Here is a 14,275-nt window from a genome sequence, read left to right on the forward strand (position 1 = left end):
TTACTGTCTCCAAGTTTTGCCTTTTTCAGAATGTCAGATAGTTTGAATCATATAATATGTAACCTTTTCCTTGGCTTCTTTCACTTAGTAATATGCATTCAAGTTCCTTCTGTGTCTTCATGGCTTGATAGCTTATTTTTATTCTAGTAGTGAATACTAACAATAAATATTCTATTGTCTGGGTATAACACAGTTTTTTCATGCATTCACTTACTGAAAGACCTTTTGGTTGGTTTCCATGTTTTGACAATTATTAAAAAACCTGCTATAAGCATCTGTTTGCAAGTTTTTATGTAAATATAAGTTTTCAATTCAATTGGGTAAATACCAAGGAGTATACTTGCTGGATTGTATGGTAAGAATGTGTTTAGTTTTGAAAGAAATTGCCACACTGTCTTCCACAGTGACTGGACCATGTTGCGTTTTCTGTTGCTCCACATCCTTGCCAGCATTTGGTGTTGTCAGTGTTCTGGATTTTGGCCATTCTAATAAATGACTAGTGTTATCTTACTTTCACTTTGAAATTACAATTGCCTGGTGATATATCATAGGGAGAATCTTTTCATATGCTTATTTGACATTTGTATGTCTTCTTTGGTGAGGTGTCTGTTAAGGTACTTGGCCCATTTGCTAATCAGGTTGTTATTGCTGAGTTTTAAGAGTTCTTTGTAATTTTGGATAACAGTCATTTATGAACTGTATGTTTTGCAAATAGTTTCTCCCAGTCTGTGGCTTATCTTCTCATCCTCTTTATATTGTCATTTGATGAGCAAATGTTTTAAATTTTAATTAAATCCAACTTATCAATTATTTCTTTCAAGGATTTAGTACTTTTGTTGTTGTAGCTAAAAAGTCACTGCCATACCCAAAGTCAACCAGGTTTCCTCCTATGTTATCTTCTAGGAGTTTTATAGTTTTGAATTTTACATTTAGGTCTGTGATCCATTTTGAGTTAATTTTTGTGAATGGTATAAAATATGTTTCTAGGTTTTTTTTTTTTTTTTTGCATGTGGATGTCCAGTCGTTCCAGCATCATTTGTTGAAAAGACAATTTTTGCTCCATGGTATTGCCTTTGCTCCTTTATCAGAGATCAGTTGAATCTACTTATGTATGTATATTTCTGGGTTATTAATCGGTTCCATTGACCTCTTTGTCTGTTCTTTCATCAAAACCACACTGTCTGAACTACTATAGCTAATAGTGTCAGTCGAACTTTATTCCTTTTCTTCAGTGTTTTGTGTCTGGGTCATTTGCCTTTCCCTATAAACTTTAGAATCAATAATAATTACTTGCTGAAATTTGATTACAAATGCATTGAATCTACAGATCAAGTTGGGAAGAACTGACATCTTGACAATTCAGGAATGTGGCATATCTTTCTATTTATTTGGTTCTTCTTTGATGTCTTCCATCAGATTTTTGTAGTTTTTCTCTTACAGATCTTTTACGTATTTTGTTAGGCAGCATGTAGCGTTTATACTCCTAAAAAGTTGAAAACCTTTTGACCTACACATTTGATGCCACCATTTGGACTTGGGTTCATTTTGACAATGCTTAAAAACCAAGTCATTAAACTTCAGAGTTTTAGACTATTAAATAAAGTTTTTAGCAGACTGCTTCACAACATGTTTACCAAGAAGATGTCAAATAAATTCTGGAGAACCATCCTAGAGATGGGCTGAAGAATGACATGATAATCAGAGATGTCTATTGAGGATGTAACTATTTTAACTGAACCACTTTAAAATGTTGGCAACGATATGGCCCATGTCAAAAGAATTGCATAATATATCCTGTTTGGGTAATTATTTCTATGAAATGCAAGTTGGAAGCTGGAATCTAATCTGAGGGAAAATCCAGTGTAGCTCAAGTGTTCCAGTCGGTAAATCCCAGAGCACATAAATATGGTTCTCTAACTATGAGGACTTCATTTCATTCTGTACCATGAGCCAGAAGCTGTAGTTATTTTCTACTCTTGCTCTTTCTCTCTGCTCAAATAATTGTGGCACTATTTATGCTCTTCCAGCTCATGCATTTCATATCTCTCATTTGTTTCTAGAGTGAATATTTCATGTGGATTTTCAATATCATTTTTAGAGATTCATAATCACATTCTACAAGCCAACATTTTTCATGCTTGGTTTCAGGCCCCAGTGTAGTATTTTTGCAGTGCCTTTCAACTGATTTTGGCTTTTCAGGAGGCCAAAACATAATCCAACAACCCACAACTAAAAACAATAATAAATTAGTGGTTAGATGCTATGATTCAACCATATGTTTTGTTCTCACTGAGAAAATCTCTTGGGTAATTTTAGAAAACAAATTAAAAAGTAATAAATTTTTAAATGATTAAGGTTTGTATTTGTATATGCAACTATTCTTTTTATCATGATATGTACAGCATATTTAGACATTTGGTCCTAATTTTTAAAATCCAAAATCTCATGGTATTGTTTGTAATAAGAATATATTTCTAATCATCCCCATGTTTTTAAGCATGTGGGGTTAGATTTCCGCCCAAGGTTTGTGCTGTAGATAATTGTGCACGGCTTTTAATATTACAGTTTTGGAGATGCAAAGCTGTGGTTTAATATGCTTATTTCCTTCATTATTGTTTTTGTAAATGGTGCGCATTTTTGTAGCATCTGTCTTTCTTTTATACAGTGATCCCTTGCTGTTTTACAAAACATATCTAGAAACCAAAAAAAAAAAGAAAGAAAGAAAAGAAAAGAAATTGCTGTTAATGAACATTTACTATTTGTGACTTGTTTTCCATGAATTCTGCAATGATGTTGTGGTTTAATACTGGTTTCCAAACAGCTCTCAGATTATTCTGATTCCACAGGAATTCAGCAAAATCATGACTCCATCTCTGATATTTTGACACTTGTCAAAGAATGCACAAGTCAGTGAAACCAGCATTTTTTTTCAGATATTTCATTCCTCATATGGTGGTTTTGTTGAATTCAAATGCTTAAAAATAATTATTTCACATTACTAATTTTATGGCAATAGCTAAAGTCAGAGATTGTTATGTTTTGTGCTTCTTATTATGCCTCTTATTAAAAAAAAAAAGGAGTTCTACAACTTTGAAAGGCAGCAAAATACACAGTGGGAAAAGACTCCAGTTTTAAATCAGAAGTCCCAACTTTAAATTCCATTTCTGTACCATACTAGCTATTGGATCATAAGCAAGCCATTAAACCTAGGCTTCAGTTTTTATCAAGTCAGGCTCACTGACTTATGTCACTCTTGTGAAGATCAAAGATTAGTGACTGTACTATTATGGAATGAATTTCTGACACTAATCTTGGCTCATGAATCACTGTGCAAGGCAATCTAGTTCTAATAGCAGTGTGTGTCTTTTCTCCCCAGTGAGGTATACAGTTTCCCAGCAGCAGATATTATATCTGCCCAAATCAGTGCCCAAATCAGAGTTAGCATATGTAAGAGAGTCAGTAAAATATTTCCTGAGTTCAACTGATGCAATTCCATGAAGAAAAAGGGACCACAAGAGGGAACACCATGAGGTAGGGGTTCTTGTCATTGTTCTGCCACCCATTTTGAATGTGTTAACTTATCACTCAAGGTCTGTATATGTTTGTTTGTGAAATGACATTGGATCAACTGGCTAGGATCACTAAGTATGTGTCTTCCACTGAAATTACCGGGCACCTGATGAGCTTTCTCTGGAAATCTCCAACTAGGCCACTTCCTGTTGCAGAAGTGGAAAGGGCTTTGTTTCAAAGGAGATACGTCTGTGAACCTTCCAGCTCTTCATTCCTTGTAGGGAATATCAGTGTCTGGATGGGGCAGTTCTTCACCCTTGTTTATAAACACTGAAACATGCCTCTTCTTCCTGACCTATTCCCTCTCTTTTCCACTTCAGTTATATTCTCCCTGAGGCCAGGGAAGGAGCTCACCTCTGACCTTGTGTGATTTTCCCGTATTAGCTCACCAGAGAGTAACTGAATTGCAAATCAGATCCTCTTTTCTGTTAAACTCAGAATTTTACTTGATCTTGCCTACTGCAAAGTTGCAATTAGGCTGTCTGAGAAGTGTAAATCAAATCCATTTAACCTCTCTCAGGAAGATGGCAAACGCTCAATACCAAGTTCCCTATCTTTTCCATGGACATTTGTATTAAAATGCTGGCAAATGCTTATTTCTCTCCATCTGATCAGCTTCTCAGGTGCTCATCCTTTGCCATTATTTTCTACTTAAAAAGCTATTCACATACATGTCTCTTTCCCCCAGGTTCTAGTGCCCCGGATGTGATACACGCCTGAGGGGGCTAGAACTTCCTGCAAGGGTCCAGGGGAGCAGGGAAGTGGGGAGCAGCGTGGGGTCAGTGGTTGCGGGGAGGCGATGAAAAGGCCCAGCTGCCCTGGCTGATGTAGAGGCTCACACTTGGCAATAGAGACTGCCCAAGGCTCATGGTGATTTCTGTTCTCAAACCAGATAAATCAAGACTTCCCACTATCCAACTCTAAAGTTCCCAATCATCAACAACTTCATGCCCACTCTCCACCACAAAGGGAAAGGAAACTGCCCTTAGCATCCCTGAAGGGATTTTGCCTTGCTTGCGTCTCAAAACTCTTCTGTGCTCTGTGACCCAGGATGTCAGCATATCATCAAACAACACTCTGATTTTTTTTTTTTTTTTTTGCCTTATCTCCTGTTCTTAGACCTTGGTCTCTCTTCCTCAGTCTACTGAATCAGCTTTTGCTATAATTTTGGTGACTTTCACCTTGGCCCTGATCATTATAGGAATCCCATAAGTTTCAAATTCTGCTCCAAGAAACATTTGGATAAATTGAGGAAAACTAATAGCCTTTCATGGTAATAAGAGTCTATTCCCTTCATAATGCCAACAAATGCTATCAGAGTCCACACAAGACCTCCCAAACATTTCTGATGATCAGAGATAAGATACCGTCTTATATACCAAAAACCTCAGGTGAGAAACAGAAGTAAACTGGCAAGCCATCCCTGAAGCTCCAACCAGCAAACACAGCAAGCATGTGGCTTCTCATTCTGTCTGGAGAAATCTTGTGCTAAGCAGCACCTACCCACAAGCCTTTGTTTCTCCACAAATGGAAAAGCTCCTGCCGTCCTGGGCAGCACATGGTAGAGGGGAGGCAGCCGCTGACCTTCTGGGTAACCTGTCATGGCAACCTGACAGCAGACCAGCTGGACACTCCAAACTGTCACCAAAGATGTCACGAGTGCTTCTGAGGCTCAAGAATCTAATTTTCCTTACTTAAAATAAAAGGACTGAATGCTACATAAATCACCTTTTTTTTTTCCCTAAACAAATCTCATAGGGAATCCTAATTTGTAAAATAACCAAAGTGTAAGCCTTGGGTTAAAGCCAAGGATGGGTGCTAGAGATGGGCTAGAGCATGTCTGCTTAGCTTTCTTCTACTATCCCAGCCATTTAAAGACCCCCCAGTTAGCTTCCTGGAGTTCAGTTTGACAAACACAAGAAACTTAGGCTAGATCATTGCCAGGGGACCTTCATTTCAAGCTCCGTGAAGTAGATCAAGGACTCTGCCTTCGTCATCCCTGAATCCCCACAGCCATGGTTCTGGCACACAGTAAGCACTAAAAACCAAAACCCAGAAACCCATGTGATAATATATGTCTACAGGCATTTGATGAATGGATGAATAAAAGATTTTTCAGATACCATGAGATGTGTTTATCTATTTAAGATTACAACTCCATTGACCAATCGAGTTGGGTTTTAAGCTATAACCACCCCCCTGCATCTGACCATCTACTGTATACCTTCCCTTCCCCCAACTTTTCTCTCTACGCATATAAAAACTCAGCCTTATCTTCTCTGGGATTGCATCTCAAACACCAAATGTAAATGTCTCCCAAATGGGCAGACAGCTTGTTTATACAGAAATAATTGCTTCAGCACAGTGTCCTCCTTTACAGGAAAACTGGAAGAAAATGCTGAGTAGGCAGATTCCTCCTCCTTTGCATCGGGAAGAAATTTAAAACCTGTTTCAGTTGTTTCTTTGGCCTTATGTAAAAATAAGACTTTTCTCCCCAACCTTGGAGCTAAGTAAAAAAAATAGAAATAAATAAATCTAAACCTGGCTTACAGTTTCTCTGAGCTCCCAAAATAAGTCCACGTGATTTTGAAATGTATTCTTCCCCTTTCTTTTCTTAAGTTGGAACCAGTCCGAGATGAGTGGATGTTCATTTGGCAGCTTGAAACTGCTGAGAAAGGTGGAAACAATATGGATGTCTCGGCATCATTCACTTTCCCTCTCTTCCCTCTCCCCCAAAGAGGCTCTAATGTTAAGTGTGGATCCTGCCAACTAAACCAAGGCTGGATCTTGAGGCAGGCCATCAGGTGGCTGATCCACCAAGGAGCCTGCTGGCTGTTGGACTTTATTACTGTTTATCATTATGTCTGCCTTAAACAAAAATTTTTTAATCACCTAACACTATTTTTATTGGCATGTTGTCAGAAATGTGGGGGAGAGTGGAGGGGAATTCATGTCTTGTGGAACATTATTTTGGTAAAGCATTAGGACAAGTCTATGCCTTCTTCCTTTGAAAAATAAGATACAAAACCAATTAAAGTTAAGTGATTACTGAAATGCATCTAATTAGAATTAACTTACACGTGTCAAACCATGATGGCAGCTTCTGCAGAAAAAAAAAAAGAAATCCGGTTTGGTGTTGATACAGAAGATAATTGATATCACAGAGCCTCTGCATCTCAGGCAATTGCTTAAGAAAGCACCTTCACAGCTCAGAGGCTTCTCTCCCTTTGGGTTGGGGTACATTTTCGTCAATCTGACAAGATCTGTCACATATTATCAGACAATTGATCACCAGCTCCTTGCAAGTTTTAATCCATCGTTTGATCACATATCAAGAAAAATTGCTTTTTATGTCTTACATCTTGGCCATGAGAAAGGGGAAGAAAGCAGAGACTCAGGCTTCTGGCTCCAGCTCATTACCTTTTTGCAAATGATAGATGGGTTCACTAGGCAATTTAACTTTAAAATGATCTTTTCCCCCTTCTCAAATAAGCAAATACAAGGAGCTTTGCAGCATAAGCTGAGTGAAAGGGACTTTGCCTACTGTTCCTTTTGTATCTCTATAATAGGTGCCCATGTGTGGAGAGGGGCATGTAGGGTTACTAAATATGTATTTACTTAGTATTACTGCATCTGCTTCTAAATAATAGGACTCAAAGTGGACACACACGGAGAGACTAACTTGCACTCCCCAGGACATGGCTGTAATCATTTTACACATTTCTTTTAGAGCATTTATGTTATATATAAAAAAAATATGAAATGACTTCTAATATGCAAAAGAAAAACAAAAACAAACTGCTAAATTCAAGAGTAAACAGTAAAACCAATTCTAAAAACAAACAAAAAAAGTAAATTACTTCCCATACCATGAATCTAGTTACATCATTGTCAAATTCCTGACCTTATATACACAGCAATAAAGAGTCTAGCTTTCTCATGTTAGCATAAAACCTAACAATACAGAAAGTGGTGTTGTTTCTAATAGTTGATTGCTACTTACTATCAAAAACAGAAAGTTTAATTACCAACAAAAGAATAGCTAAAACCTCAAAGTTTTTGAGGGATTCCATTTAAGTTGTCAAAATCCTGGTGATCTCTAAGCAGTATTTCTAAAACACACAATGTTCAAAGATTCCTATTGTGTTCTCTAAGGCCAAGATGGAAAACTCCCCAAGTCCCCATGGCTTTCCCCACCTCTCCTCCACTAAAAACATCCTTGGGAATCCTTCACTGTTGTACATGATCTGTAATTTGAAGACACAAAGAACAGAGGTTCAGCGGCTGTGTGCTTAAGCAAAATGAAGGTGTGCTCAGAGATATGTGATTAGTGCTTTTCCCGTGTCACGGCAACTCAATGAGATAACAAAATTTCCAATACCAACTACAGTTTCCAATTTCCAGCAGTATGTCATTGACCTGCAAACTTTTGCCAATAAACTACAAACACTGTCAGGCCAGGAACTGTGCCCCAACCCCTAGCACAGCGTGTGTCAGGCACAAGAAGAGTGCTACAAAAATACCTGTTCTGATGAAATGCAAATAAGGTCTGTAGCTTAGTTAAAAGTATTGTATCAATGTCACTTTCCCAGTTTTGATCCTAGTACTTATCATCGGGAGAAGGTGGGAAAGGATATATGGGAACTCTCCATTCTCTTTATGCAACCTCCAGGTGAGTCTAAAGTTATGCCAAAATACAGTTTAAAACAGTATCTGTTGAAAAGCAAATAAATCTCTGATCCTTTGAGCCTGCTGAATGTGGTTCACACTTGAGGTACTGATGCCTCAAGGCTATTCTGGGCAATCTTATACACCCTTTTCTCTTGTTTTTATTGCACCTCTTTTCCACTTAGAGCCCCTGGTACCAAGCCCAGGTTCTGGTTCTGCCACAGGTGCTCTGGATGTGCCCTTATATTGGATCTTCCTCAAAGTTCAGTCCTTAGCTCTTCATGAGGAATTTTGGCTCAGACTTCCCTCCCATGTTTACCTCTTTCTAGTACAGCCTTCTCATTGGCCTCCTCAGCATTCAGTTTCTCTTTTGCCTAAACATTGTGTGTGTGTGTGTGTGTGTGTGTGTGTGTTGCCGAGGGTGCGTGCAGAGTGAAAGTAATGGAGGTGAGGCTGAGATTTAGTCCATGGTAACCTGCATCTCTGAAATGTGTTTCTTTCTGAAAGGAGCAATTTTTTTGCAGGGAAGAGATTGTGCCTGGTTCACAGATCCATCAAATTGAACTCTTTCACCTCACTATGTATTTCCTGAAGGTGCTGTTAGAGTTGTCAATGTTTACCTTGTTCCACATCTGTTCTCACCACTGAGTGTAAAGGACATGATCCTTGTCAACATCAGTATCAGAGACAGTGGACATATTCAGACTTCATCCTGGGGCCAAATAGCACGATCTGGGGATTTATCTGAAACCTAATCTGGAATCGTTTTAGACCCTCAATGTCTTCCCCACCACCCTCCTCATCCAAGAGGCAGTGGGGTGCAGTGGTTAATGACACAGGCACTGGGGCTATATTGTTTTGAATCCAGCTGTGCTTCCCAGCAGTGTGACTGAACATGTTACTTAATCTCGCTGCCCTTTAGTTTTGTCATCTGTAAAATGGGAATAATAATTGTGTCTAACTCATAGAGATTGTGTGAGAATTATGAGAGCTAGTACTCTACAAAGCACCAGGGCTTGGCCCTGGTTAGCACTCAGTGAATGTAACTTCTATGCTCTATCTAATGCCTTTTCTGCCTTTTTTTTTTTTTTTCACTTTTCTCTGGATCCCCCTCTACTACCTCCTAAATATTACTATGGTGATGTATGCTTAAAAATACACAAATTAGGCCAGGTGTGGTGGCTCATGCCTGTAATCTCAGCACTTTGGAGAACCTATAGTGGGAGGATCACTTGAGCCCAGGAGTTTGAGATCAGCCTGGGCAATATAGGGAGACCTCATCACTACAAAAAATAAAACATTGGCTGGTCATGGTGATGTGCACCTGTAGTCCCAGCTACTCAGAAGACTGAGGTAGAAGGATGGCTTGAGCCCAGGAGTTTGAGATTGCAATGAGCTATGATCACACCACTGCACTCCAGCCTGGGCAACAGAGTGACACCCTATCTCAAAAACTTTTTTTTTTTTTTTAATTTGCTTTGAAAATTTCCCTAAACTTCTGGAAATGAAACCAACCCAATACTCTCATAGATAGTTCTTTTTGTTTAATATAAATTGATCCTTCTGGTCTTAAAGCTTGAAACTTGTATTTATTTAATCTGAGTTCCTTCCTCAGGAAAGGACCTTCAGGACTCTCAAAAAAAGTTTCAAAGAACTGACACTCACCAGATCACCATGGGTACCCCTCATTCATCAGTATTGCTTGCTTGTCCCTCCCTAGTTCTTATTTTCTTACACATTGTTACATTTATTCCCTGGTCTATAAACCCCTAGTTTTAGTCAGTCAGGAAGATGGGTGTGATACTGGGCTCCCATCTCCTCAGCTGTAGCACCCAATTAAAACCTTCCTCCTTGCCAATACTCAGTGTCTCCGTGATTGACTTTCTGTGTGGTGAGCATCAGGATCTAGACCAAATCCTGGTGTTTTGGTAACAGAACTAATACGAGATAATCAATGGAGTCTCAGAAATAAGGTTGGGAATTAATCAGTATCAAAAGAAAAAACCTGCTACAGAGTCACTCAGATTTCTAGATCTGTTACTCACACAACGGGTGGGTTTGATCTCTTGGTGAGTGACAGTCCAATGACCACAACCAAGGAGGATTTAACAAGACGATTTTATTACTTACAACAAAGAGGGCACCAGGGATAGCTCCCACAGCACTACCTTCTTGACCAAAGGTGAACACAGAGCTGTTATTCAGCTATTTAGCTGAGGTACTATATGTAGAGGTAGAGTAAAGTCAGCACAGGTGCAGTCACTGATCATGCTTCCACATGTGTCACATATGTACAAAATGGCAAATAAGCTCCTCCCTGGGTGAGGTTTTTAGGGTGGTACTGAGGAGAGGTCCCCAAAGTTCATCTCCAATTCAGGCATCTCTGGATCCAACCAGTTTTTGTTTTTCTGGGACTGAGGTTCTTCCTGGAACTTTTTGAAATAAGAGCTCAAGATGCAACAGTTACAAATCGGTACTTTTTCACAGTGATACCCAAAAACCTGGGGACCCTGGGTTACAAATCTACGGATCAGATTACTGTTTGGATGAAGGCTGGGATGGAATGCTGCTGAGCGTCATACTTTGTGGAGACACAGCCAAGGCCCTGGGAACTGCTTGGGCTGGTTTTTCCTTGTAACTTACTCACAGTGCTTTGACATGAGAGGTGTTGGGGTGGATTTGGAGTCTAGGCTGGATGTCGCACTGCTGAGAAAGATAGGCTTAAACACATAGTTGAATGTTTCCTTTTTTCCAATGTTGACATTAAACAGTTGGCACTTGGCTGACCCCAGCTCCCAGTTGCTAAATGTGGTGTGTACAGCCATAAAGCATGCTTATGTAGCCACATCTATTCAGTGGAATTATGTTTTCAAAAGTCCCTTGGTTTTCCCATCTTTTCAGGGGTGAGTATTATCTATAAACACTTGAAGTAATGACATCATAATCCCAGCTAAATGGTGTCCAATCTATCTCACCTTCTCCAACCAAACATATAAAGTAATGAAAACTCGTTGCCTGGGTACTCTCTTATAAGCCCCAGAAATGCAGATGTAAAAGTCATACTTTGGTAGCATTTATTAAGTTTGTATGATCTGCTATCCAAGAAGCTTTTAGAACAAACAATGAGTTATAGCTAAAACCAATGTGAGCAAGCAATAGATTCAAATTAGAAGAGATAAAATTAAATTTTCATGTATCATAAATGAAATATCCATTAGGGACTTCTCAGGTGACCTTCAGGTTCAGCAGATTCTGTATTAAAACTTCCACCCTGGAAGAGATGGGTGCGGGGCCTGGTGACATACATTTTAGGTACTGTGGAAGAAAAGGCCCAGCCAGCTACAGTAAACAAATGTTAACTAGTTTTGGAGAAATGCTATTGACAGTAAAATTCTAATTTTACTCCAGCTCCCAGAACAGATGTACCTCCGAGTCCATAGACTGCAATACTTAACTGCAGCTACTCAGCTGTGACCTTCAGCCCCAGGCTCACTGCAATAAAATTTTCATGCAACCATATGGAAGAATATTTTAATAGAGATTTACTGTCAGTAACTGTCCCAAAGGAGCAAATAAGGAAGCTGTAACATATTGCGTACAGTAAATCAAGGGGACTTCAATGGAAAAACGAAACCTCCCGGAGGCAAGCATCTTTAAAATTACAGGCAACACTTTGTACAAATATGTGTACAAAGGACTAGATTTGCACTCAGTTAAGTAGCTCAAAATGGTTTCGATTTGCAGATATATTTATTTAGAATTTATTTATTGGATTTTATAAGTGGCAAGCACTTACCTGTCAGGGCTGAATGCGAATGTATCTCCCTTCCCTGGGGCAAAACGGAAGTGAGGGAGGATGACTTTAACTGAAAATCTTACCCAACCAGGGAATGTGGCAGGCAACATAAATTGCACCCTCTCTATAGCCAGGTTTACTTCAATTTAGGGTGAGGTATTAACACCAAAGACAAAATATTCTCCTAGCCAGTACATTAACAGTACTGGATGAGTTAGTTGAATGGTTGAAAATCTGGCTTAAGCAGTAACGGGGAAGACATGTAGATTAAAACTCCCAGCGGGGGCAGAATATGTTCACAGTCCCTCCGTGCATCCTTGATTATATTTCACCCAACATTTTTGCACGTAAAAATGTCTTCTTAGATTGTGAAGCTATAACAGGGCAATTTTTGTCTAAATGGGTCTTGGACAGATCTCATTCTCATCTTCTCCTGACCGTGTGTTTATTTGGAGACATGAGTCCACAGCAGAGGGCCATGGGTGAGCTGAGCAGCAAAAACAGTGCCTAAGCATGTTACCTGCTCCATGGCTCTGCACTTTAGTTCACTTAGTTACCATCACTGCACCATTTTCTCGCTCGGCTTCAGCTCTTACTGTTGAGAGCCTTTCAGCTTCAGATATTTGTTTCCTGAGGGCAAACAAGCAACCATCTCTCCCCCTCTACTCGACTGATGGAAACTCTAATGTGAGGGGCAGTAATTCAGAGATAAATAGACTGAACACTGTCCATGACAGTTCACATTTTATGGTGGAGAGAAGACCTAAAACTCAAAAAACTCATGTGTAGGAGGCATAGCTTGATTGCTTCATCCATGGTACACAGTGAACGAAGACGTCTTGGCATCAAACTGAAAATAAAAATATCCAAGTGACTGTGAATAAGGGAATCGGATGATAAATCTTTATGGTTTGCTAAATGCCTGTGGGTTGTGGCATTTGACAAAGAGTGACAACAATAGAAGAATTGTCATATCTGATAAATGTGTCTTGGGCATTCCATTCTTCCATTAAAATGGTCCCATTACTATAAAATACAGGTAACACATCTGCATGTACAGATTCAAAACAGGTTAGGTTACTCACTAAAAGTGGATTATCTTGACTAATCAGAACCTGGCTGGAAACTTAATGCAATAGTAAAAAGACCTGAAATGTTAGTTCATGCTGTCAGATTAATGTATAAATTGTGTTACATGACCAAAAACTAGTAAGTGAATCACCAGGTTTTTCAGTGTTTCAATTAATGTACTTTTTCGCAGTTGGATATTTGTATTCTGTGCACCCTTTAACTACACTCTATTTTTACATTGAAATTGAAATTGAAACTAGAAATGCCACTTGAAAAATGTTACTTTGGGGACACAAACATATGTATAATAGGTCTGCTTTGTACCTTTGAGAGAAAGGCTGATCTGATTGGGATAAATCTCCAGAGCCTTGCATTATTTGGCCATGACCACTTTTAGCATCATTCTTTTTGACTTTTTAAGGAATAGAATGGGCATGGAAAGACAATTTTGGTCTGTATTTAATTTTGTGTGTTTACCAAGAAGGGTGAGTAATGTCTTACTTTATTGAGCCCATCTCTAAAACAAATGATGTCAGCATGCTTATTCACAAAGGGCTCAAGTTTTCCCTCTATTTCCTGGAAGACTCAATGGCCTAGGCTAGCTCTATACCGAAAGTTTTTTTTTTGGACAAAGTTTGGCTCTTGTTGTCCAGGCGGGAGTGTAGTGGTGCGATCTCAGCTCACTGCAACCTCCGCCTCCTGGGTTCAAGCAATTCTCCTGCCTCAGCCTCCTGAGTAGCTGGGATTCTCAGCTAATTTTGTAATTTTAGAAGAGACGGGGTTTCTTCATGTTGGTCAGGCTGGTCTTGAATCCCCGACCTCAGGTGATTTGCCCGCCTCGGCCTCCCAAAGTGCTGGGATTACAGGCATGAGAGCCCCCATGCCTGGCCTACCCAAAGCTTTTGATAATCCTGGGCAGCACCACTCATCCCTCCACTCTTCAGCCCATACTCCATTCTGGGTGAGTTGGTCTCCTTTCTGTCTTCCGTAGGTTCTATTTTCAATTTTCTTACACCTTTGGGTCACCTTTGGGTCCAGAATAGAATTGTTTTCCTCTCTTGGCATGTCTCCAAACCTTAGCGATATTTGAAGACACAGTTCAGAGCCCCAGGTACCCAAATAATTCCATCTAACCTTTCTAGGCCCATCACTAATGCTAAAGGCCAAGTA

Source organism: Colobus angolensis, unplaced genomic scaffold, assembly GCF_000951035.1.
Source record: "Colobus angolensis palliatus isolate OR3802 unplaced genomic scaffold, Cang.pa_1.0 Scaffold24, whole genome shotgun sequence".
NCBI lineage: Eukaryota > Metazoa > Chordata > Mammalia > Primates > Cercopithecidae > Colobus > Colobus angolensis.